Genomic DNA, 24,098 nt, shown 5'->3' with positions numbered 1-24,098 from the left:
ACCAGTGCCTTCACCACAGTCTTAGCCGTTATAGTACGGAGAGGAATAGCCTCTGGGTATCGAGTAGCACTGCACATTATTGTTAGTAGGAACTGGTTACCTGACCTGGTTTTCGGTAATGGACCTACACAATCAATTATCACTCTTTCAAACGGTTCCCCCACCACAGGAATCGGGCAGAGTGGCGCTCGTGGAACTGTTTGATTCACTTTCCCAGTGAGTTGACATATGTGACATGTTTTACAAAATTGGACCACGTCAGACTTCAAACCTGGCCAGAAGAAATGACGAAGGACCCGGTTATAAGTCTTTGTGATCCCCAAATGTCCAGACCACGCCTGGTCATGGGCGAGTGACAGCACCTGCTGTCGGAACGGTGTAGGAACAACCACTTGACACACTTCACTCCAGTCGTTAATGGTGTCATGAGATGCCCATTTCCGCATCAACTCCTGCTTCCATAAAGTAGGCGGTCTCTCTAGTTTTAGCTTCCTCAATGGAAATTACCGAAGAAGACTTGTGTCTTCTTTTTGACATTCAATCACCTTCTCGGGGGTGACAGACAAAAGAATGTCATGTAATTGGGGTACAATTTCGTTTTCCCCTGCCTTAGTTTTTACGGGGGTAAAAACGGTCGGCATTGCAGAAGGCATACTCGGGGCATTGTCTTCTACCTCAACATTCTCAAAAATAGAACTAGCCAAATCCACCACATCTCCTAGCTTGCGAGATTGTGCCCTCGTTAACACACAAGCAGGAAAAACATGTGGAAATGCTTGAACCAATTTCTCATCTGTAGTTCTGATTTCTGGCTTGTCTACTACCTCTAACACAGGAGTGACATTACCACCAGCAATATCATTCCCTAGTAGCAATTTGACTCCTTTTACTGGCAGTGTAGACACTACACCAACACGGAAACGTCCTGATACCAAGTCTGACACTAAGTGGACCCAGTGTAATGGTACAGGTACGGTTTTTGTCTCTATCCCCTGTAATATGACATGCGAGCCACAATACGTTTCAGGAGACCAGGGTAAAGCATCAGTAACGATTACTGACTGCGCCGCCCCAGTATCTCGTAGGATTTGGATAGGCTTTTGATCAGCTCGTTCTCCTGTTAAGGAAACATAACCGGCAGAGATAAACGGAGCATAGACAGGATCCGGTTTCTCAAATGCTGAATCAACAACTCGATCCAATGGACGAGCCAAAGACTTGACTAAACCCAAACTTTTCATTTTTGGGGACGGTGACAGGGACTGTTTCGGTTTATTTTTCAAAACTGGGCAATCCGCAATCACGTGACCCTTTTGGTGACAGTAAAAACTTTCACGGATTTCATGAAAAGGCTTAGGGTTGTCAGCGGTAAAGCGACCTGAACGAGGAACTGATGACGTAATCGTCCGGCCTTCAAAACGTGGTGCACCAAAGACAGTCTTGTGTGTCAAAGCGTACTCATCTGCCAACACTGCTGCTTGGGCCAATGTCACCACCTTCTGTTCATTTAAATGAACTACAATTATATCTGGGCGGTTGCTTTTAAAGTCCTCCAACAGCATCAACTCCCGAATATCAGCAAAGGTGTTAGCTTTGCTGGCTGAACACCAGCGACTAAACAGAGACTCTTTGTCCCTAGCAAATTCAACAAATGTACGGTGAGATGTTTTTTTGTGGTTCCTGAAGCGCTGCCTATAAGCTTCAGGCACCAACTCATAAGCCCGCAACACTGTAGTTTTAACTGTATCGTAGTGTAAACTGTCTTCCAGGGAGAGAGCAGCTACTACATCCTGGGCTTTCCCAGACAATTTACATTGTAACAGGAGAGGCCAAACCTCGAGTGGCCAATGCAGCGCAGCGGCCACACGCTCAAACGCAGAGAAATAAGAATCAACTTCCGACTCTCGGAATGGAGGGACTAAAGCTATGTTTTTACTCACATCGAAGTGGGCTTGATGATGAGCTGCTTGTGGAGTCGCACTGGAGGCAGCGTTTAGTTCCAGTTGTCGGATCCTCACCTCCTTGTCAGCTTCTATTTTCCTAATTTCAAGTTCAAAATTCATCTGTCTCTCTTTATCTTTTTGCTCCATTTCTAACCGAGCCAGCCTCACCTTCAGCCTAGCAGTCCCATCTGAACGACCCGAAGCAGAAGATAAAGGATCAAATCGGGGCAATGTAAAAGGGGTACGAGGAACCCCTTCCTCCGCCCTGTCCTCCGACTTGGCATCAGAAGGTCTATCCGTCTCCTCTCCTTGCAATGAGAGAATCCGTTCTCTCACTAAACCCTCCCTGACTAGCACCAAAAGCTCAACCTTTAGGACTTTCTCAGGGACAACAAATCCATAATGGTCAGCTATAGCTATAAGGTCTACTTTACGAAACCTCACCAAACAATCAATAGAGGGCGCGTCAAAAAACTTGGAGATGGCTGAGGCAGCCATCTTATACAATGCAGTCTCCTGAACACACTAACTAAACAAGTCATCCAAACTCACAACCTACCATCACACCTCAATCACTAACCACAGAGAGCTCAGAGCAGCAGGGTCCGGTGGGTTTAATGGAAATATCCCGGATGAGCCCCCATTATGTTACGCACGCCTCTATGAAGAGGGAACGCAACACCCTGCTACAACTAAACTCTCCGTGAAGTGAAAAAGGTATGGACTGTAAGTGCAAGTAAGAATGACAACAGGCAGAATGTGGTACCGTTTACAAGGACTTTATTCCTTTACACGGTAATATGGGGAAAAGGGCTGGACGGAACCAAAGCAAAGAAAGTAAATCTCAAAGCCCCCCCTCTCCTATCTTACCTGCCTACCCACTACTTACCTAATTTAGCACCACCTGGTGCCCTAACCAAAATACAGGGGGTGGTCCGCCCAGGTCTTACCTAGTGTGCCTAGACAGCGAATATGCTACGGGTATATGTATGCCCGCGGGCCTCTTGCCTAAGCACTCCCTAGGTGCCTTCCCCTTCCCCCCTGGGAACAAATGAAACAGAATATTAAACAATTTCACAAACAAACTAAGAAACAAAGGACATCAAAATAAGCTCTATCTGAGCAACAAACTCACAAAACATACCAACTCTCAGCAATGAACTCCCAGCAAAATCAACCTCTATCAAAATATCTCTGCAATGACCTCCCAGAAAATCTCTCTACAAAAAGATCTCCCTCCTGAACAGAACACTGGCTTTTATATAGCATCAGAAGGAATGGGTAATTGGAGACAGCTGAGTCTTGACGAGGGGGCGGGGTCAGCTCTCCAATTAGCCATGGAGTCGACCAATCAGCTGCTTGAGGGATTTCAGGAAGCCATTTCCTGAAATAAACACATGCAAATATACAAACTACAATACATAAACTGGGGAACGTAACAGTGTGTGTGTGTGTGTGTGTGTGTGTGTGTGAGAGAGAGCAAGCACATGTGTCTGTGACTCACTTGTTTGGTGGGCTGCAGGTTGACGATGACCACCTTGCCCCTCTTGCGTTTGGTGAGGAGGGGTAGGTCCCCTCTGGGCTTGACCTGTATCACAACCGGCCATGATTGGGAGTACCATAGGGCAGCGCACAATTGGCCCAGTATCGCCTGGGATAGGGTTTGGCCAGGGTAGGCCGTCATTGTAAATAAGAATTTGTTCTTAACTGACTTGCCAGGTTAAATAAAGGTTCAATTTAAAACATAAAATCGGCAGAGAGGTAGCCAGAGACAGCGCCAGGTCTGCCCGCCTTCACAGACAGAGAAACACAAAACGTCATTACCCATAATCATTACCTACAACCAACCAGCCCATATGCATGATAGTATTTCTGTGTGTGTGTTTGTTACCTGCAGGTCACGAGTCCTCTTGAGCAGACCTCTCAGTATTTTACAGTTGGTTTCAGCCCCATCACACCAACCACTTTTTTTTCCCGCAGATACGGCCTGAACCCATCAGAACCTGTGATGCCTTTCACTTCAAGCTACTGATCAAGGACATTCAGTGAGGCAGTGCCACAGAATTCAATATTCAAACTCTGATGGGTAGAGTCACTTAACAGGTGACTTATTAAAACAGATCTCTGAACAAACATTTCAGAGAGTTTAAAGGGTGTGTGAGATGGTTGCTGTAAATGTTTGATGGTGCTCCGCTGATGTTGTTATGCCCGCTAGATAAGTCATCCCTATTAACAGATGGTTTCTGAAGGCTAGATAAGTCATCCCTATTAACAGATGGTTTCTGAAGGCTAGATAAGTCATCCCTATTAACAGATGGTTTCTGAAGGCTAGATAAGTCATCCCTATTAACAGATGGTTTCTGAAGGCTAGATAAGTCATCCCTATTAACAGATGGTTTCTGAAGGCTAGATAAGTCATCCCTATTAACAGATGGTTTCTGAAGGCTAGATAAGTCATCCCTATTAACAGATGGTTTCTGAAGGCTAGATAAGTCATCCCTATTAACAGATGGTTTCTGAAGGCTAGATAAGTCATCCCTACTACGTTATTAGTATGCTGCTGGAATGGCGGCCCCTCTTTCAAGTCAGCCGTCGTTGCCCGAGTTGCCTCAGGCTATTAACATATGGAAAGACAGACGTTCTTTCTTTTTATCAGATTGACAGATGAGTTTGGCAAACCGTGTTGGGAGAATTAGCATAAATTAAAAGACAGAGGGTTATGAATGAATTTACCATGTGAGAGCACACAAAATATTCATTTTTGTTCAATTAACTGTGGACATATTTAAAAGAGCTCTTAAAAACACACCTTTTTAGCTTTGCTTTTCCTTCAGGTACTTTTTATTTTTTTATCCTCTTATGTTGTTTAGTAAATATTTGCGTCTTTTATTTTCATTGTTTTTATTTTGTTTTTACCTGTGAAGCACATTGTGTTGCAATCCATGTCTGAAATGTGCTGTTTAAATAAAGCTTGTTTTGATTTGATGAAGATAGGCTGAAGTGTGTTTTGGTACACTTTCATTAACATTTCTGTGCTACTGGTTAAGTGCGTCATGTGTGATATCATTCACACAAAGTGGTTTGAACTGACGCACCTGTTACACTTCCCACACTCCTCCACAAACATGTTCCCATGCAACTCAGACAGAGAGAGAGAGAGAGAGAGGGAGGGAGGGAGGGAGGGAGGGGAGAGAGAGAGAGAGAGAGAGGGGGAGAGAGGGGAGAGAGAGAGAGAGAGAGAGAGAGAGAGAGACGGGGAGAGAGAGAGAGAGAGAGAGAAAGAGAGAGAGAGGGGAGAGGGAGAGAGAGAGAGAGAGAGAGAGAGAGATTATTTCATGAGTATGTTACTGAAAGACAATTCATATGAATGTAAATGAGGGTATAGAAGGAGCAGAGTACTTTAGTTTAGCATTTCCTTCTCAACTCATTACCATATGGATTGGAATATGATATTCTTCTGCTCGTGTATTGAATGGTCCCCACTGCTCAGTAACATCTTCCAGGAACAAAATAGATTATTCATACAATAGATTGTTAATGTTCCAATTTGGAAGGGATCCATACAATGTGGGAATTGACATGTTTTCTCTCTAGCTGACTGCAGTTCGGCGTCGTAACCGACTTCAGGAGGCAAATGTTCACCTTCAATGGCCACTGGCACGCTGGAGAAGTGTGCTTTTCACAGATTAATCCCGGTTTCAACAGTACCGGGCAAATGGCAAATGGCAAATGGCGTCGTGTGGGCCAGCGGTTTGCTGATGTCAACATTTTGACCAGAGTGCCCCATGGTGGTGATTTTTTAAGGCATAAGCTACGGACAACGAATACAATTGCATTTTATCAATGGCAATTTGAATGCACAGAGATGCCGTGACGAGATCCTGAGGCCCATTGTCGTGCCATTAATCTGCCGCCATGACCTCATGTTTCAGCATGATAAAACACGGCTCCATGTCTCAAGGATCTGTACACTTCCTGGAAGTTGAAAATGCCCCAGTTCTTCTATGGCCTGCATACTCACCAGTCACCAATGAAGCATTTTTGGGATTCTCTGGATCGATGTGTACGACAGCGTGTTCCAGTTCCCACCAATATCGAGCAACTTCGCACAGCCATTGAAGAGAAGTGGGACAACATTCCACAGGCCACAATCAACTCTAGGTGAAGGAGACGTGTCACTGCATGAGGCAAATGGTGGTCACACCAGACACTGACTGGTTTTCTGATCCACGCCCCTACATTTCACTTTTTTAAGGCATCTGTGACCAACAGATGCATATCTGTATTCCCAGTCATGTGAAATCCATTCAATTGACCAATTTCCTTATATGAACTACGGAACTGTGAGGGGAACGGCACCTCAGTACCTCCAGGTCTGATTGACGTCCTCCTCCCTACCACTGAGGAAGTACAGTTCCCGCTCAGCCCAGTCAAAACTGTTCGCTTACTGGCCCCCAATGGTGGAACAAACTCCCTCACGACGCCAGGACAGCGGAGTCAATCACCACCTTCCGGAGACACCTGAAACCCCACTCTCTTTAAGGAATACCTAGGATAGGATAAAGTAATCCCTCCTCACCCCCTCCCCTGTATTAAAAGATTTAGATGCACTACTGTTCCACTGGAGGTCATAAGGTGAATGCACCAATTTGTAAGTCGCTCTGGATAAGAGCGTCTGCTAAATGACTTAAATGTAAATGTAAATGAACTGTAACTAAGTAAAATATTTGAAATTATTGCATATTGTGCTTATATTTTTATTTAAGTACATTTTTTTTCTTGTGTAACAAGTCTCTGAAACATGAAGACTCCTGCTTGAGCATTAACTTTGTAAATCCTTTTGACAATAGGGACCAAGGCCACTATTCATGAAGGCTGTGTTTACACAGGCAGCCAAATACTGAGATTTTACTCAAATATTGGAAAGATGTGAGGTGATTGGTCAAATGGCCAATTAGCGGCAAAAGATAAGAATTGGGATGCCTGTGTAAATGCAGTCTCTCAGTGTAGGAGAGATCAACTAGAATCAGGTCCCTCCTGTCATTAGAATCCTATTATCCACTCCCCATACTGTATTACCTCCCACTCCCCCTACCATTACCCCCCATACTGTATTACCTCCCACTCCCCTACCATATTACTCCCCCATACTGTATTACCTCCCACTCCCCATACTGTATTACCTCCCACTCCCCCTACTGTATTACCTCCCCCTACTGTATTACCTCCCACTCCCCCACTGTATTCCCACTCCTCCTACTGTATTACCCCCTACTCCCAGTACTGTATTACCTCTCCCCACTGTATTACAGCACTCCCCTACTGTATTACCTCCCACTCCCTACTGTATTACTCACGCTCCCACTCCCCTACTCCCTTCACACTCCCCTACTGTATTACCTCCACTACCCCCTACTGTATTACCTCAGCACTCCCCTACTGTATTACCTCACCCTACTGTATTACCTCCCACTACCCCTACTGCAGCCTCCCCCTACTGTATTACCTCCCACTCCCCTACTGTATTACTCTCCACTCCCCCCTACTGTATTACCTCCCACTTCCCCTACTGTATTACCCCCACTCCCCCTACTGTATTACCTCCCACTCCCCATACTGCAGCACCTCCCTACTGTATTACCTCCCACATACTGTATGACCTCATTCCCCCCTACTCACGTATTAGCAGCCTCCCTACTGTATTACCTCCACTCCCCCTACTGTATTACCTCCCACTCCCCTACTGTATTACACGCTGAGCTCACTCCCTACTGTATTACTCCCTACTGAGCAGCACCCCCTACTATTACCCCCACTCCCACGTATTACCTCCCACTCCCCTACTGTATTACCTCACTACTGTATTACCTCCCACTGTATTAGCCTCCCTACTGTATTTCACGCTCCCACTCCCCTACTGTATTACCTCACGCTGAGCAGCACTCCTACTGTATTACCCCCACTCCCCTACGCTATTAGCAGCACTCCCCATACTGTATTACCTCACCACTCCCTACTGTATTACCTCACCCCCTACTGTATTACTCACGCTAGCAGCACTCCCCTACTGTATTACCTCACGCTGAGCAGCACTCCCTACTGTATTACACTCACGCTGACCTCAGCACTCCCCTACTGTATTACCTCCCACGCTGAGCAGCACCCCACTCCCTACTGTATTACCTCACCACTGTATTACACTCCCCTACTGTATTACCTCACGCTGACTGCAGCACTCCCTACTGTATTACTCCCACTACTGAGCAGCACTCCCTACTGTATTACTCCCCACGCATACTGTAGCCTCCCCCCTACTGTATTACCTCCCACTCCCCCTACTGTATTACCTCCACTCCCCTACACTACTGAGCAGCACTCCCCTACTGTATTACCTCACACTGAGCAGCACTCCCCTACTGTATTACCTCCTCACGCTGAGCAGCACTCCCTACTGTATTACCCCTACTGATTAGCACTCCCCTACTGTATCACGCTACAGCACTCACCTACTGTATTAGCACTCCCCTACTGTATTACCTCACATACTGAGCAGCACTCCCACTCTACTGTATTACCTCACGCTGAGCAGCACTCCCCTACTGTATTACCTCACGCACTGAGCAGCACTCCCCTACTGTATTACTCCCACGCTGAGCAGCACTCCCCTACTGTATTACCTCCACGCACACACTCCCCTACTGTATTACCTCACGCTGAGCAGCACTCCCCTACTGTATTACCTCACGCTGAGCAGCACTCCCCTACTGTATTACCTCCGCACCTACTGTATTACCTCCCACTACCCTACTGTATTACCTCCACTCCCCTACTGTATTACTCCACTCACTACCCCTACTGTATTACCTCCCACTCCCCTACTGTATTACTCACGCTGAGCAGCACTCCCCTACTGTATTACGCTGAGCACTCCCCTACTGTATTACCTCACCTACTGAGCAGCACTCCCCTACTGTATTACCTCACGCTGAGCAGCACTCCCCTACTGTATTACCTCACGCTGAGCAGCATTCCCTACTGTATTACCTCACGCTGAGCAGCACTCCCCTACTGTATTACCTCACGCTGAGCAGCACTCCCTACTGTATTACCTCCTGACCTCCCACCCCTACTGTATTACACTCCTGAGCAGCACCCTACTGTATTACCTCACGCTGAGCAGCACACACTCCCCTACTGTATTACCCACGCAGCAGCACTCCCTACTGTATTACCTCACGCTGAGCAGCACTCCCCTACTGTATTACCTCACACTCCCTACTGTATTACCTCCCCTCCCACTGTAGCAGCACTTCTACTGTATTACCTCCCACCTGAGCCCACTCTACTGTATTACTCACGCTGAGCAGCACTCCCTACTGTATTACCCCCACTCTCACTACTGAGCAGCACTACCCCTACTGTATTACCTCCCACGCTGTATTACCTCCCACTCCCCTACTGTATTACCTCCCACTCCCTGAGCAGCACTCCCTACTGTATTACCTCACGCTGAGCAGCACTCCCTACTGTATTACCTCTGAGCACTCCCCTACTGTATTACTCACACTGAGCAGCACTCCCCTACTGTATTACCTCACGCTGAGCAGCCCTCTACTGTATTACACTCACGCTATTACAGCACTCCCCATACTGTATTACTCTCACACTGAGCAGCACTCCCCTACTGTATTACCTCACGCTGAGCATCACTCCTCCCCTACCCCTCACGCTGAGCAGCACTCCCCTACTGTATTACCTCACGCTGAGCAGCACTCCCCTACTGTATTACCCTCTCACGCTGAGCAGCACTCCCTACTGTATTACCTCCCCTACGCTCCCACTCCCTAGTAGCACTCCCCACTCCCCTACTGTATTACCTCACCACAGCACTTCCCTACTGTATTACCTCACCTCACTACTGTAGCAGCACTCCCCTACTGTATTACCTCACACTGACTGTATTACTCCCCTACTGTAGCAGCCTCCCACTGCATTACCTCACGCTGAGCAGCACTCCCTACTGTATTACCTCACGCTGAGCAGCACTCCCCTACTGTATTACCTCTCACGCTGACTGTAGCACTTCCCTACTGTATTACCTCACGCTGAGCAGCATTCCTCCCACTCCCTGTACTTATCACGCTGAGCAGCACTCCCCTACTGTATTTCACGCTGAGCAGCACTCCCCTACTGTATTACCTCAGCACTCCCCTACTGTATTACCTCACGCTGAGCATTACTCTCCCACTCCCCTACTGTATTACCTCCCCTCACGCTGAGCTCCACTCCCCTACTGTATTACCTCCCCACGTATTATCTCCCCTGAGCAGCACTCCCCTACTGTATTACCTCACCACTGAGCAGCACTTCCCTACTGTATTACCTCACGCTGACTGCATTATCTCAGTACTCCCTACTGTATTACTCTCACTACTGTATTATCTCCCACCCTACTGTATTACTCCCACTACTGAGCAGCACTCCTCTACTGTATTACCTCACACTCCCCTACTGTATTACTCCCTCACACTGAGCAGCACTCCCTACTGTATTACTCTCCTCACCTGAGCACACTCCCTACTGTATTACCTCACCTACTGAGCACCACTCCCATACTGTATTACCTCACGCACAGCACCTACTGTATTACCTCCCCACTCACGCTGTAGCACCACTCCCCTACTGTATTACCTCACTCCCTACTGTATTACTCCCCTACTGTATTACCCACTCCCCTACTGTATTACCCCCACTCCCCTACTGTATTACCTCACGCTGAGCATTACTCCCCTCCCCTACTGTATTACTCTCACTGAGCAGCACTCCACTGTATTACCTACTGTATTACCTCACACTCTACTGTATTACCTCCCACTCCCCTACTGTATTACCTCACGCTGAGCAGCACTCCCTACTGTATTACTCTCACACTGAGCAGCACTCCCCTACTGTATTACCTCACGCTATTAGCACTCCACCTACTGTATTACCTCCCCACGCTGAGCAGCACTCCCCTACTGTATTACCCCCCACTCCCACTGTATTACTCCCCCTACTGTATTACCTCACGCTGATTACCTCACTCCCCTACTGTATTACTCCCACTCACGCTGAGCAGCACCCCCCTACTGTATTACCTCACGCTGACATCCCTCTACTGTATTACCTCACCCCCTGTAGCAGTATTACACTCCCCTACTGTATTACTCTCCCACTCCCTACTGTATTACCTCACCCTACTGTATTACTCTCCCACCTGTATTACCAGCACTGATCTACTGTATTACCTCTCACTCCCTGAGTATTACCCCCACTCCCTACTGTATTACCTCACACTACCCCCTACTGTATTACTCCTCACTGTATTACCTCACACTCCCTACTGTATTACCTCCCACCCTGACTGCAGAACTCCCACTCCCTACTGTATTACCTCACACTGAGCAGCACTCCCCTACTGTATTACCTCACGCTGAGCAGCACTCCCTACTGTATTACCTCACCCTGAGCAGCATTCCCCTACTGTATTACCTCACCTGAGCAGCACTCCCTACTGTATTACCTCACACTCCCTACTGTATTACCTCCCCTACTGTATTACGCTGAGCCCACTACCCCTACTGTATTACCTCACATACTGTATTATTCTCCTACTGAGCAGCTACTGTATTACCTCACGCTGAGCAGCACTCCCCTACTGTATTACCTCCCACTCCCTGAGCAGCACTTCTACTGTATTACCTCCCACTCCCCTACTGTAGCACCTCCCACTCCCCTACTGTATTACCTCACACTCCCCTACTGTATTACTCACACTGAGCAGCACCCACTTCTACTGTATTACCTCCCACACTACTGTATTACAGCACTCCCTACTGTATTACCTCCCTACTGTAGCAGCACTCCCTCTACTGTATTACCTCACCACTACTGAGCACTCCCACTACCTCTACTGTATTACCTCACGCTGACAGCACTCCCTTCATGTATTACTCACACTCCCCTACTGTATTACCTCACGTATGAGCAGCACTCCCCTACTGTATTACCTCCCTACTGTAGCAGCACTCCCCTACTGTATTACCTCACGCTGAGCATTACCCCCACTCCCTAATGTATTACCTCACACTCCCCTACTGTATTACTCACGCTGCAGCACTCCCCACTCCCTACTGTATTACCTCACGCTGAGCAGCACTGTATGTACAGTATTACCTCACGTATTAGCAGCACTCCCCTACTGCACTACTCACACTCTACTGTATTACCTCACGCTGAGCAGCACTCCCTACTGTATTACCTCACGCTGAGCAGCACTCTCCCTACTGTATTACCTCACCCTAGCAGCACTCCACTCCCTACTGTATACATCTCACGCTGAGCAGCACTCTACTGTATTACCTCCGCTGAGCAGCACTCCCTCTACTGTATTACCTCACGCTGAGCAGCACTCCCATACTGTATTACCTCACGCTGAGCAGCACTCCCCATACTGTATTACCTCACGCTGAGCAGCACTCCCATACTGTATTACCTCACACTCCCATACTGTATTACCTCACGCTGCAGCACTCCCTACTGTATTACTCCATACTCCCCTGACTGTATTACTCTCCCACTACTGTATTTCCCTCACGTATAGAGCACTTCACTCCTCTACTGTATTACCTCACGCTGAGCAGCACCCCACCTACTGTATTACCTCACTCCCCTACTGTATTACCTCCCACTCCTACTGTATTACCTCACGCTGCAGCACTCCCCTACTGTATTACTCACCCACTCCCCCTACTGTATTACCTCACTCCCCATACTGTATTACCTCACGCCTGAGCAGCACTCCCCTAATGTATTACCTCACACTCCCCCACTGTATTACCTCACGCTGAGCAGCCTTCCACCCTACTGTATTACCTCACGCTGAGCAGCACTCCCCACTGTGTATACCTCACGCTGAGCATCACTCCCCCACTGTATTACTCTCCCCACTGTATTACCTCCCACCCTACTGTATTACCTCCCACTCCCCTACTGTGTTACCTCCCACTCCCTACTGTATTACCTCACGCCCACTACTGTATTACCTCCCACTCCCCATACTGTATTACCTCCCACCCCTACTGTATTACACTGAGCACTCCCCATACTGTATTACCTCCCACGCTGAGCAGCACTCCCTACTGTATTACTCTCTGAGCACTCCCCATACTGTATTACCTCCCACTCCCCATACTGTATTACCACGCTGAGCCACTCCCTACCATATTACCCCCCATACTGAGCAGCACTCCCCTACTGTATTACCTCCCACTCCCCAGCAGCATTACCTCCCACTCCCCTACTGTATTACCTCCCACGCTGACAGCATTACCCCTACTGTATTACCTCCCACGCTGAGCAGCACTCTCCTACTGTATTACCCCACACTGAGCAGTATTACTCCCCACTGTATTAGCCCCCACCACCCTACTGTATTACCTCCCCACACCCCTACTGTATTACCTCCCACTTCCCTGACTGTATTACCTCCCCCTACTGTATTACTCACGCTGAGCACACTCCCACTCCCCTACTGTATTACCCCTCTCCTGAGCATCCCTACTGTATTACCTCCCCACGCTGAGCACCTCACACTCCCTACTGTATTACCTCACACCCCCTATTGTATTACCTCACACTGAGCAGCACCACTGTATTACCTCCTCCCACTGTATTACCTCCCACTCCCTACTGTATTACCTCACGCTGAGCAGCACCCACTCCCTACTGTATGACCTCCCACTGACTGCAGCACTCCCCATACTGTATTACTCCCACTCTACGCTGAGCAGCATTCCCCTACTGTATTACCTCACGCTGAGCAGCACTCCTCTACTGTATTACCTCACGCTGAGCAGCACTCCCCATACTGTATTACCTCACGCTGAGCTCTATTACTTATTACCCCTACTGTATTACCTCACGCTGAGCAGCACTCCCCTACTGTATTACCTCCCACTCCCCCACTGTATTACCTCCCACTCTCCTACTGAGCAGCACACTCCCCTACTGTATACTCCACACTGTATTAGCACCCACTCTACTGTATTACCACGCTGAGCAGCACCCTACTGTATTACCTCCCACTCCCTGAGCAGCACCCCTACTGTATTACCTCCCGCTGAGCAGCACTCCCCTACTGTATTACCTCACACTGATCAGCACCCTACTGTATTACTGACACTCCCTACTGTATTACCTCACACCCTTAGCATTACTCCCCTACTGTATTACCTCACACTCTACTGTGCTCACGCTGAGCAGCACTCCCTACTGTATTACCTCCCCACTGTATTAGCACACTCCCTACTGTATTACCTCACGCTGACAGCACTCTCCTACTGTATTACCTCACACTGTAGCCTCCCACTCCCTACTGTATTACCTCACGCTGAGCAGCCCACCCCTACTGTATTACCTCACGCTGAGCAGCACTCCCCTACTGTATTACCTCACCACTGAGCAGCACTCCTCTACTGTATTACCTCACTGAGCAGCACTCCCCACCTACTGTATTACCTCACGCTGAGCTCACCCTACTGTATAACCCTCACTCCCCTAGTGTATTACTCCCACTACTGTATTACTCTCACGCTGAGCAGCACTCCCCTACTGTTTTACCTCCCACGCTGAGCAGCACTCCCACTCCCCTATGTATACCTCCACCTACTGTATTAGCTCCCACTCCCTACTGTATTACTACTGTATTACTACTGTATTACCTCCTCACTCCCTACTGTATTACCTCACTCAGCACTCCCTACTGTATTACCTCACACTGAGCAGCACTCCCCTACTGTATTACCTCACCTGAGCAGCACTCCCTACTGTATTACCTCACCCTCCCCATGTATTACCTACACTCACACTCCCTACTGTATTACCTCACGCTGAGCTGTATTACTCTCACACTACCCTACTGTATTACCTCACACTGATCAGCACTCCCCTACTGTATTACCTCACTACCCTGAGCAGCACTCCCCTACTGTATTACCTCACACTGAGCAGCACTACCACCCACTGTATTACCTCACTCCCCTTATTACTCCCTACTTATTACCCCCCACTCCCCCTACTGTATTACCTCACACTTTACCTCCCACTCTACTGTATTACCTCACCCTGACTGTATTACCTCCCTACTGTATTATCTCCCCACTGTATTAGCACTCCCACTCCCCCACTGTCTACTGTATTACCTCCCCTACACCTCCCTACTGTATTATCTCCCTACTGTTTTACCTCCCCTACTGTATTACCTCACGCTCCCCTAGCACCTCCCCTACTGTATTACTCACCTACTGTTTTACTCCCACTCTACTGTATTACTCCCTCACTGTAGCATCTCCCCCTACTGTATTACTCACGCTGAGCAGCACTCCCTACTGTATTACCTCACACTGAGCTTCCACTGTACTCCCTACTGTATATCTCCCTACTGTAGCAGCACTCCCACTACTGTATTATCACCCTACAGTATTACCTCCCACTCCCCTACTGTATTACTCTCCTGAGCACTCCCTCCACTGTATTACCTCCCACTGAGCAGCACTCCCTACTGTATTACCTCACCCTAGCAGTATTACCTCCCACTGTATTACTCCCCTACTGTATTACCTCACACTCCCCACTGTATTATCTCCCTACAGCATTACTCCCACCCTACTGTATTACCTCCCACTCCTCCACTGTATTACTCCCTGACTGTATTATCCCCTACTGTATTACCTCCCACTGAGCCCACTGTATTACTCCCTCACCCTACTGTATTACCTCACACTCCCCTACTGTATTACCTCCCCATACTGAGCACCTCCCACTCCATACTGTATGACCTCCCACTCCCCTACTGTATTACCTCCCCATACTGTATTACCTCCCACTCCCCCCATACTGTATTACCTCCCACTCCCCCTACTGTATTACCACCTCTACATATTACCCGCCCTACTGTATTACTCCCACTCCCCCCATACTGTATTACCTCCCACTGTATTACTTATTACGCTGAGCAGCACTCCCATACTGTATTACTCTCCCACGCTGACTGCATTACCTCCCTACTGTATTACCTCACCACTGTAGCAGCCTCCCACCTCCTACTGTATTACCTCACCTGAGCACTCCCTACTGTATTACCTCACGCTACAGCCCTCACCCTACTGTATTTCTACGGCTCAGCACTCCCCTACTGTATTACCTCCCCACTCCCTGTATACTGTGGCTACCCCACTCCCTACTGTATTACCTCACACTCCCCTAGCATTAGCACTCCCTACTGTATTACTCACGCTGAGCAGCACTCCCTACTGTATTACCTCACACTGTATTACCTCCCACTCCCCCTACTGTATTACCTCCCACGCTACTGTATTAGCACTCCCCCCATACTGTATGACCTCCACTTCCCTACTGTATTACCTCACATACTGTATTAGCTCCCACTCCCTATACTGTATTACCTCCCACACTCCCTACTGTATTACCTCCCACTCTCCCATACTGAGCACCCACTCCCCATACTGTATTACCTCCCACTCACCCTACTGTATTACTCTCCTGAGCATCACTCCCCCATACTGTATTACCTCCCACGCTGAGCAGCACCTCCCTACTGTATTACCTCACGCTGAGCAGCCTCCCACTCCTCCTACTGTATTACCTCACGCTGAGCAGCACTCCTCCCCTACTGTATTACCCTCACGCTGAGCAGCACTCCTCACACTCTACTGTATTACTCCCACTCACGCTGAGCAGCACTCCCCTACTGTATTACCACCCACAGCACTCCCCCCTACTGTATTACCTCATACTGATTACCTCCCACTCCCCTACTGTATTACCTCCCACTGTATTCCCTACTGTATTACCTCCCCATACTGTATTACAGCACTCCCCTACTGTATTACCTCACACTCCCCACCTACTGTATTACCTCTCACGCTGAGCAGCACTTCCTCCACCTCTACTGTATTACACTCACGCTGAGCAGCACTCCCACTGTATACTGTCATTAGCAGCACTCCCTACTGTATTACCTCCTGAGCAGCACTCCCTACTGTATTACCTCACCTGAGCAGCACTCACCCCTACTGTATTACCTCACTACTGTATTACACTCCCCCCTACTGTATTACCTCCACACTGAGCAGCACCCTACTGTATTACCTCACGCTCACACTCCCTACTGTATTACTCTCTCCCACCACTCCCTACTGTATTACCTCACGCTACTGCATTACTCTCCCTACTGTATTACCTCCCAGCAGCCACTCCCCATACTGTATTACCTCCCACGCTGAGCAGCACTCTACTGTATTACCTCACACTCCCTACTGTATTACCTCACGCTGAGCAGCACTCCCCTACTGTATTACCTCACACAGCACCCCACTGTATTACCTACCCCCACTGTATTACCTCCCACTACTGTATTACCTCACGCATACTGTATTACTCCCACTACCCCTACTGTATTACCTCCCACTCCCTACTGCACTCCCCCATACTGTATTATTCACACTGAGCCCACTCTCATACTGTATTACCTCCCACTCCCCTACTGTATTACCTCCACTCCTGTATTACTCACGCCTGAGCAGCACTCCCATACCCCACATACTGTATTACCTCACGCTGAGCAGCACTCCCATACTCCCACCCATACTGTATTACACTCCCCTACTGTATTACCTCCCTACTGTATTACCTCCCACTCCCATACTGCATTACCTCCCACTCCCCTACTGTATTACCTCACGCTGAGCAGCACTCCCCTACTGTATTACTACTACCACTCACTACTGTATTAGCAGCACTCCCCTACTGTATTACCTCACGCTGAGCAGCACTCCCACTCCCTACTGTATTACCTCACTACTGTATTACTCCCCACCCCCATACTGTATGACCTCCACTCCCCCTGAGCAGCACTCCCCCATACTGTATTACCTCACGCTGAGCAGCACTCCCCTACTGTATTACCTCCTGAGCAGCACTCCCCATACTGTATTACTCACCCACTCCCCATACTGTATTACCTCCCTCCCCTACTGTATTACCTCACCCTACTGCAGCCTCCCTACTGTATTACCCTCCCCTACTGTATTACCTCACTTGAGCCTCCCTACTGTATCACGCTCACCCCTACTGTATTACCTCACTGTATTACCCTCACTCCTCCCTGCTACTGTATTACCTCACGCACTGTATTAGCACTCCCCTACTGTATTACCTCACCCTGAGCAGTATTACTCCCCTACTGTATTACCCCACTACTGAGCAGCACTCCCTACTGTATTACCTCCCTACTGTATTACCTCCCACTCCCATACTGTATTACCTCCCATACTGTAGCAGCACTCCCCTACTGTATGACCTCCCACTCCTCTACTGTATTACCTCCGCTGAGCAGCACTGTATTACCTCCCACTCCCACTGCTCCCAGCATACTGTATTACCACCCACCTACTGTATTACCCCATACTGATCAGCACTCCCTACTGTATTACCTCACGCTGAGCAGCACTCCCCTACTGTATTACCTCCCACCCCACTCCCACTCCCTACTGTATTACCTCACGCTGAGCACTTATTCCCTCACTCCCTGTACTGTACCTTACACTCACTCTGAGCATTACCCCCCACCCTACTGTATTACCTCCTCCACTGATTACTCCCCCTACTGTATACCTACTCCCTGAGCACTCCCACTCCCTACTGTATTACTCTCCCACTCCCCCTACTGTATTACCTCCCGCTGAGCATTACTCCCCCTACTGTATTACTCCCCACTGTATTACCCCACCCTACTGACCTCAGCACTGCATTACCTCCCACTCCCATACTGTATTACCCCCCACGCTGAGCAGCACCCCTACTGTATTACCTCACGTATGAGCAGCACTCCTACTGTATTACCTCCCCCACTGTATTACCTCCCACTACCTACTGTATTACCTCCCACTCCCCTACTGTATTACCTCCCCACTCCCCATACTCCCCTACTGTATTACCTCCCACCCCTACTGAGCAGCACTCCCTACTGTATTACCTCACGCCCACTCCCCATACTGTATTACCTCCCCACACTGAGCAGCACTACCCACCCTACTGTATTACCTCACCACCACTCCCCTACTGTATTACCTCCCACTGATACTGCTATTACCTCCCACACCCATACTGTATTACACTCCCACTCTACTGTATTACTCCTGAGCAGCCCTCTACTGTATTACCTCCCACCACTGCAGCACTCTCCTACTGTATTACCTCACACTCCCCTACTGTATTACCTCCCCACTGTATTACCCCCCCACTCCCTACTGTATTACCTCCACTACTGAGCAGCACTCCCTACTGTATTACCTCCCTACTGTATTACCTCCCACTCCCCTACTGTATTACCTCACGCTGTATTACCTCCCACTCCCCTACTGTATTACCTCCTCACGCTGAGCAGCACTCCCTACTGCATTACCTCCTCACACTCCCCTACTGTATTATTACCTCACACATTATCTACTGTATTACCTCACACCCCCGCTGTAGCAGCCTCCCCCACTGTATTACCTCCCACACCCCCTACTGTATTACCTCCCACTCCCCTACTGAGTGACCTCCCACTCCCTACTGTATTACCCTCACTCCCTCATTACTCCCTACTGTATAACCCCCACTCCCCTACTGTATTACCCTCCACTCCCTTATTACCCCCTACTGTATTACCTCCCACTCCCCCCTACTGAGCATTACCTCCCCCCACTGTTTTACCTCCCACCCTACTGTATTACCTCCCACTCCCCCTACTGTATAACCCCCACTCCCCCTGAGCATTACTCCCACTCCCTTATTACCTCACCTACTGTAGCACTCCCCCACTGTTTTACCTCCCACTCCCCTACTGTATTACCTCCCACTCCCCTGAGCATTACCTCCCCTACTGTATTACCTCCCACTGTATTATCCCCTACTGTATTAGCTACCCCACTCCCCCTAATGTATTACCTCACACTCCCTACTGTATTACCTCCCACTGTATTACCTCCCACTCTCCCTACTGCTATTACCTCACTCCCCCTACTCCCCTACTTACCTCCCACTCCCTACTGTATTACCTCACACACTCCCCTACTGTATTACCTCCCACTCCCCCTACTGTATTACCTCCCACCTACTGTATTACCTCCCCTCCCCATACTGTATTACCTCCCTACTGTATTACCTCCCACTCCCCCTACTGTATTACTACCTCACTAATGTATGTACTTCCCTGTATTAGCCCACTCCCCCCTACTGTATTACCTCGCTGAGCAGCACTCCCCACTGTATTACCTCCACTGTATTACCTCACACTCTCCCCTACTGTATTACCTCACACTCCCCTACTGTATGAACTCCCAGCACTCCCCCTACTGTATTACCCCCCACTCCCTACTGTATTACCTCACTCCCCCTACAGCACCTCCCACTCCCTACTGTATTACCTCCCCCCTACTGTATTACCTCCCATACACTCCCACTCCCCATACTGTATTACCACCCACACCCCCTACCATATTACCCCCCTACTGTATTACCTCCCACTCCTACCTCCCCATACTGTATTACCTCACTGCTGGCTCCCACTCCCCATACTGTATTATCTCCCACTACCCATACTGTATTACCTCCCCTACTGTATTACCCCATACTGTATTACCTCCCACCCCCTACTGTATTACCTCCCACTCCCCCTACTGTATTACCTCACTCCCCCCTACTCCCCTACTTACCTCACTCCCCTGAGCACTGTATTACCCCTCCTCCTACTGTCCCCACTCCCCCTACTGTATTACCCACTTCACCCTCCCACTCCCTACTGTATTACCTACCCACTCCCCCTACTGTATTACCTCCATACAGCAGCTCCACTCCCCTACTGTATTACCTCCCACTCCCTACTGTATTACCTCCTCCCCCTACTGTATTACCTCCCCTACCTCCCCACTCTCCCACTACCCCCTACTGTATTACCTCCCTACTGTATTACCCCATACTCCTATTACTCCCCACTCCCCTTAACTGTATTACCTCACTCACCCTTACTGTATTACCTCCACTCCCCTACTGTATTACCTCCCACTCCCCTTACTGTATTACCTCCCTAATGCACTCACCCCTACTGTATTACCTCCCACTCCCATACTGTATTACTCCCCCTACTGTATTACCTCCACTCTCCCCCTTACTGTATTACCTCCCCCTACTGCATTACCTCCCACTCCCCCTACTGTATTACCTCACACTCCCCCCACTGTATTACCCCCCACTGTATTACCTCCCACTCCCCCCTACTGTATTACCTCCCACTCCCCCTACTGTATGACCTCACTCCCCCTACTGTATTACCCCCACTCCCCCTACTGTATTACCTCCCACTCCCCCCATACTGTATTACCTCCCCATACTGTATTACCTCCCACTCCCCATACTGTATGACATCCCACTCCCCCTACTGTATTACCTCCCCATACTGTATTACCTCCCACTCCCCATACTGTATTACCTCCCACTCCCCATACTGTATTACCATCCACTCCCCACCATATTACCCCCATACTGTATTACCTCCCACTCCCCATACTGTATTACCTCCCACTCCCCATACTGTATTACCTCCCACTCCCCCTACTGTATTACTCTCCCTACTCTATTACCTCCTCCCCCCACTGTATTACCTCCACTCCTCCTACTGTATTACCCCCCACTCCCCTACTGTGTATTACCTCCCCCACTGTATTACCCACCTCACTCCCCCTACTGTATTACCTCCACACCCCTACTGTATTACCTCCCTCCCCCTACCTTATTACCTCCCTACTGTATTACACTCCCCTACTGTATTACTGTGGCCTCCCCTCCCCTACTGTATTACCTCCCAATTCCCATACTGTATTACCCCCACTCCCTTAATGTATTACCTCACACTCCCCCCTACTGTATTACCTCCCTCTACTGCATTACCTTCCACTCCCCTTACTGTATTACCTCCCCCTAATGTATTACCCCCCACTCCCCTACTGTATTACCTCACACTCCCCACTGTATCCCCTCCCCCACTGTATTACCTCCCACTCCCCTACTGTATTACCTCCCACTCCCCTACTGTGTGACCTCCCACTCCCCCTACTGTACCCCCCATTCCCACTACTGTATTACCTCCCACTCCCCATACTGTATTACCTCCCCATACTGTATTACCTCCCACTCCCCATACTGTATGACCTCCCACTCCCCCTACTGTATTACCTCCCCATACTCCCTGTACCTCCCCCCCCATACTGTATTACCTCCCACTCCCCATACTGTATTACCACCCACTCCCCCTACCATATTACCCGCCCATACTGTATTACCTCCCACTCCCCATACTGTATTACCTCCCACTCCCCATACTCTATTACCTCCCACTCCCCATACTGTATTACCTCCCACTCCCCCTACTGTATTACCTCCCCCTACTCTATTACCTCCCACTCCCCCCACTGTATTACCTCCCACTCCTCCTACTGTATTACCCCCACTCCCCCTACTGTATTACCTCCCCCACTGTATTACCCCCCACTCCCCCTACTGTATTACCTCCCCCACACCCCCTACTGTATTACCTCCCACTCCCCCTACTGTATTACCTCCCCTACTGTATTACCTCCCCCTACTGTATTACCTCCCACTCCCCCTACTGTATTACCTCCCACTCCCCATACTGTATTACCCCCACTCCCCTAATGTATTACCTCACACTCCCCTACTGCATTACCTCCCACTCCTTACTGTATTACCTCACACTCCCCCACTGTATTACCTCCCCCCACTGTATTACCTCCCACTCCCCTACTGTATTACCTCCCACTCCCCCTACTGTATTACCCCCACTCCCCATACTGTATGACCTCCCACCCCTACTGTATTACCCCCCCATACTGTATTACCTCCCACTCCCCATACTGTACCTTACTCCCTCACTGGCCCCCATACTGTATTACCTCCCTCCCCCATACTGTATTACCACCCACTCCCCATACTGTATTACCTCCCACTCCCCATACTCTATTACCTCCCACTCCCCCCATACTGTATTACCTCCCACTCCCCTACTGTATTACCTCCCCTACTCTATTACCTCCCCACTCCCCCCACTGTATTACCTCCCACTCCTCCTACTGTATTACCCCCACTCCCCCTACTGTATTACCTCCCCCACTGTATTACCTCCCACTCCCCTACTCTATTACCTCCCCACACCCCCTACTGTATTACCTCCCCACTCCCCCTACTGTATTACCTCCCCTACTGTATTACCTCCCCACTCCCCCTACTGTATTACCTCCCCCTACTGTATTACCTCCCACTCCCCGTAACTGTATTACCTCACACTCCCCTACTCATTACCTCCCACTCCCCTTACTGTATTACCTCCCCTAATGTATTACCTCACACTCCCTACTGTATTACCTCACACTCCCCCACTGTATTACCTCCCCCACTGTATTACCTCCCCTCCCCCTACTGTATTACCTCCCACTCCCCTACTGTGTGACCTCCCACTCCCCTACTGTATTACCTCCCACTCCCCCCTACTGTATAACCCCCCACTCCCCCTACTGTATTACCCTCCACTCCCACTTATTACCCTCCTCCCCCTACTGTATTACCTCCCCTCCCCCTACTGTATTACCTCCCCCACTGTTTTACCTCCCACTCCCCCTACTGTATTACCTCCCACCCCCTACTGTATAACCCCCCACTCCCCCTACTGTATTACCTCCCACTCCTTATTACCTCCCCCTACTGTATTACCTCCCCCACTGTTTTGCCTCCCTCTCCCTACTGTATTACCTCACTCCCCTATTACCTCCACCTACTGTATTACCTCCCACTCCCCATACTGTATTACCCCCCACTCCCCCTAATGTATTACCTCACACTCCCCCTACTGTATTACCTCCCCCACTGTATTACCTCCCACTCCCCCCTACTGTATTACCTCCCACTCCCCCTCCCCCCCCTAATGTATTACCCACCTACCCTCCCCCTAATGTATTACCTCACACTCCCCCTACTGTATTA

At 49.3% G+C, this 24,098-nt stretch overlaps 1 pseudogene; it reads right to left on the bottom strand.

The window, feature by feature from the left end:
• Positions 1-24,098, bottom strand: part of LOC115114023 (NAD-dependent protein deacylase sirtuin-6-like) — a 66,034-nt pseudogene that overhangs the window by 37,044 nt on the left and 4,892 nt on the right.

Source organism: Oncorhynchus nerka, linkage group LG9b, assembly GCF_034236695.1.
Source record: "Oncorhynchus nerka isolate Pitt River linkage group LG9b, Oner_Uvic_2.0, whole genome shotgun sequence".
In the NCBI taxonomy this organism is placed as follows: domain Eukaryota; kingdom Metazoa; phylum Chordata; class Actinopteri; order Salmoniformes; family Salmonidae; genus Oncorhynchus; species Oncorhynchus nerka.
Note: the sequence above shows the minus strand (reverse complement) of the source record. Positions and strands in the feature narration are given on the sequence as shown.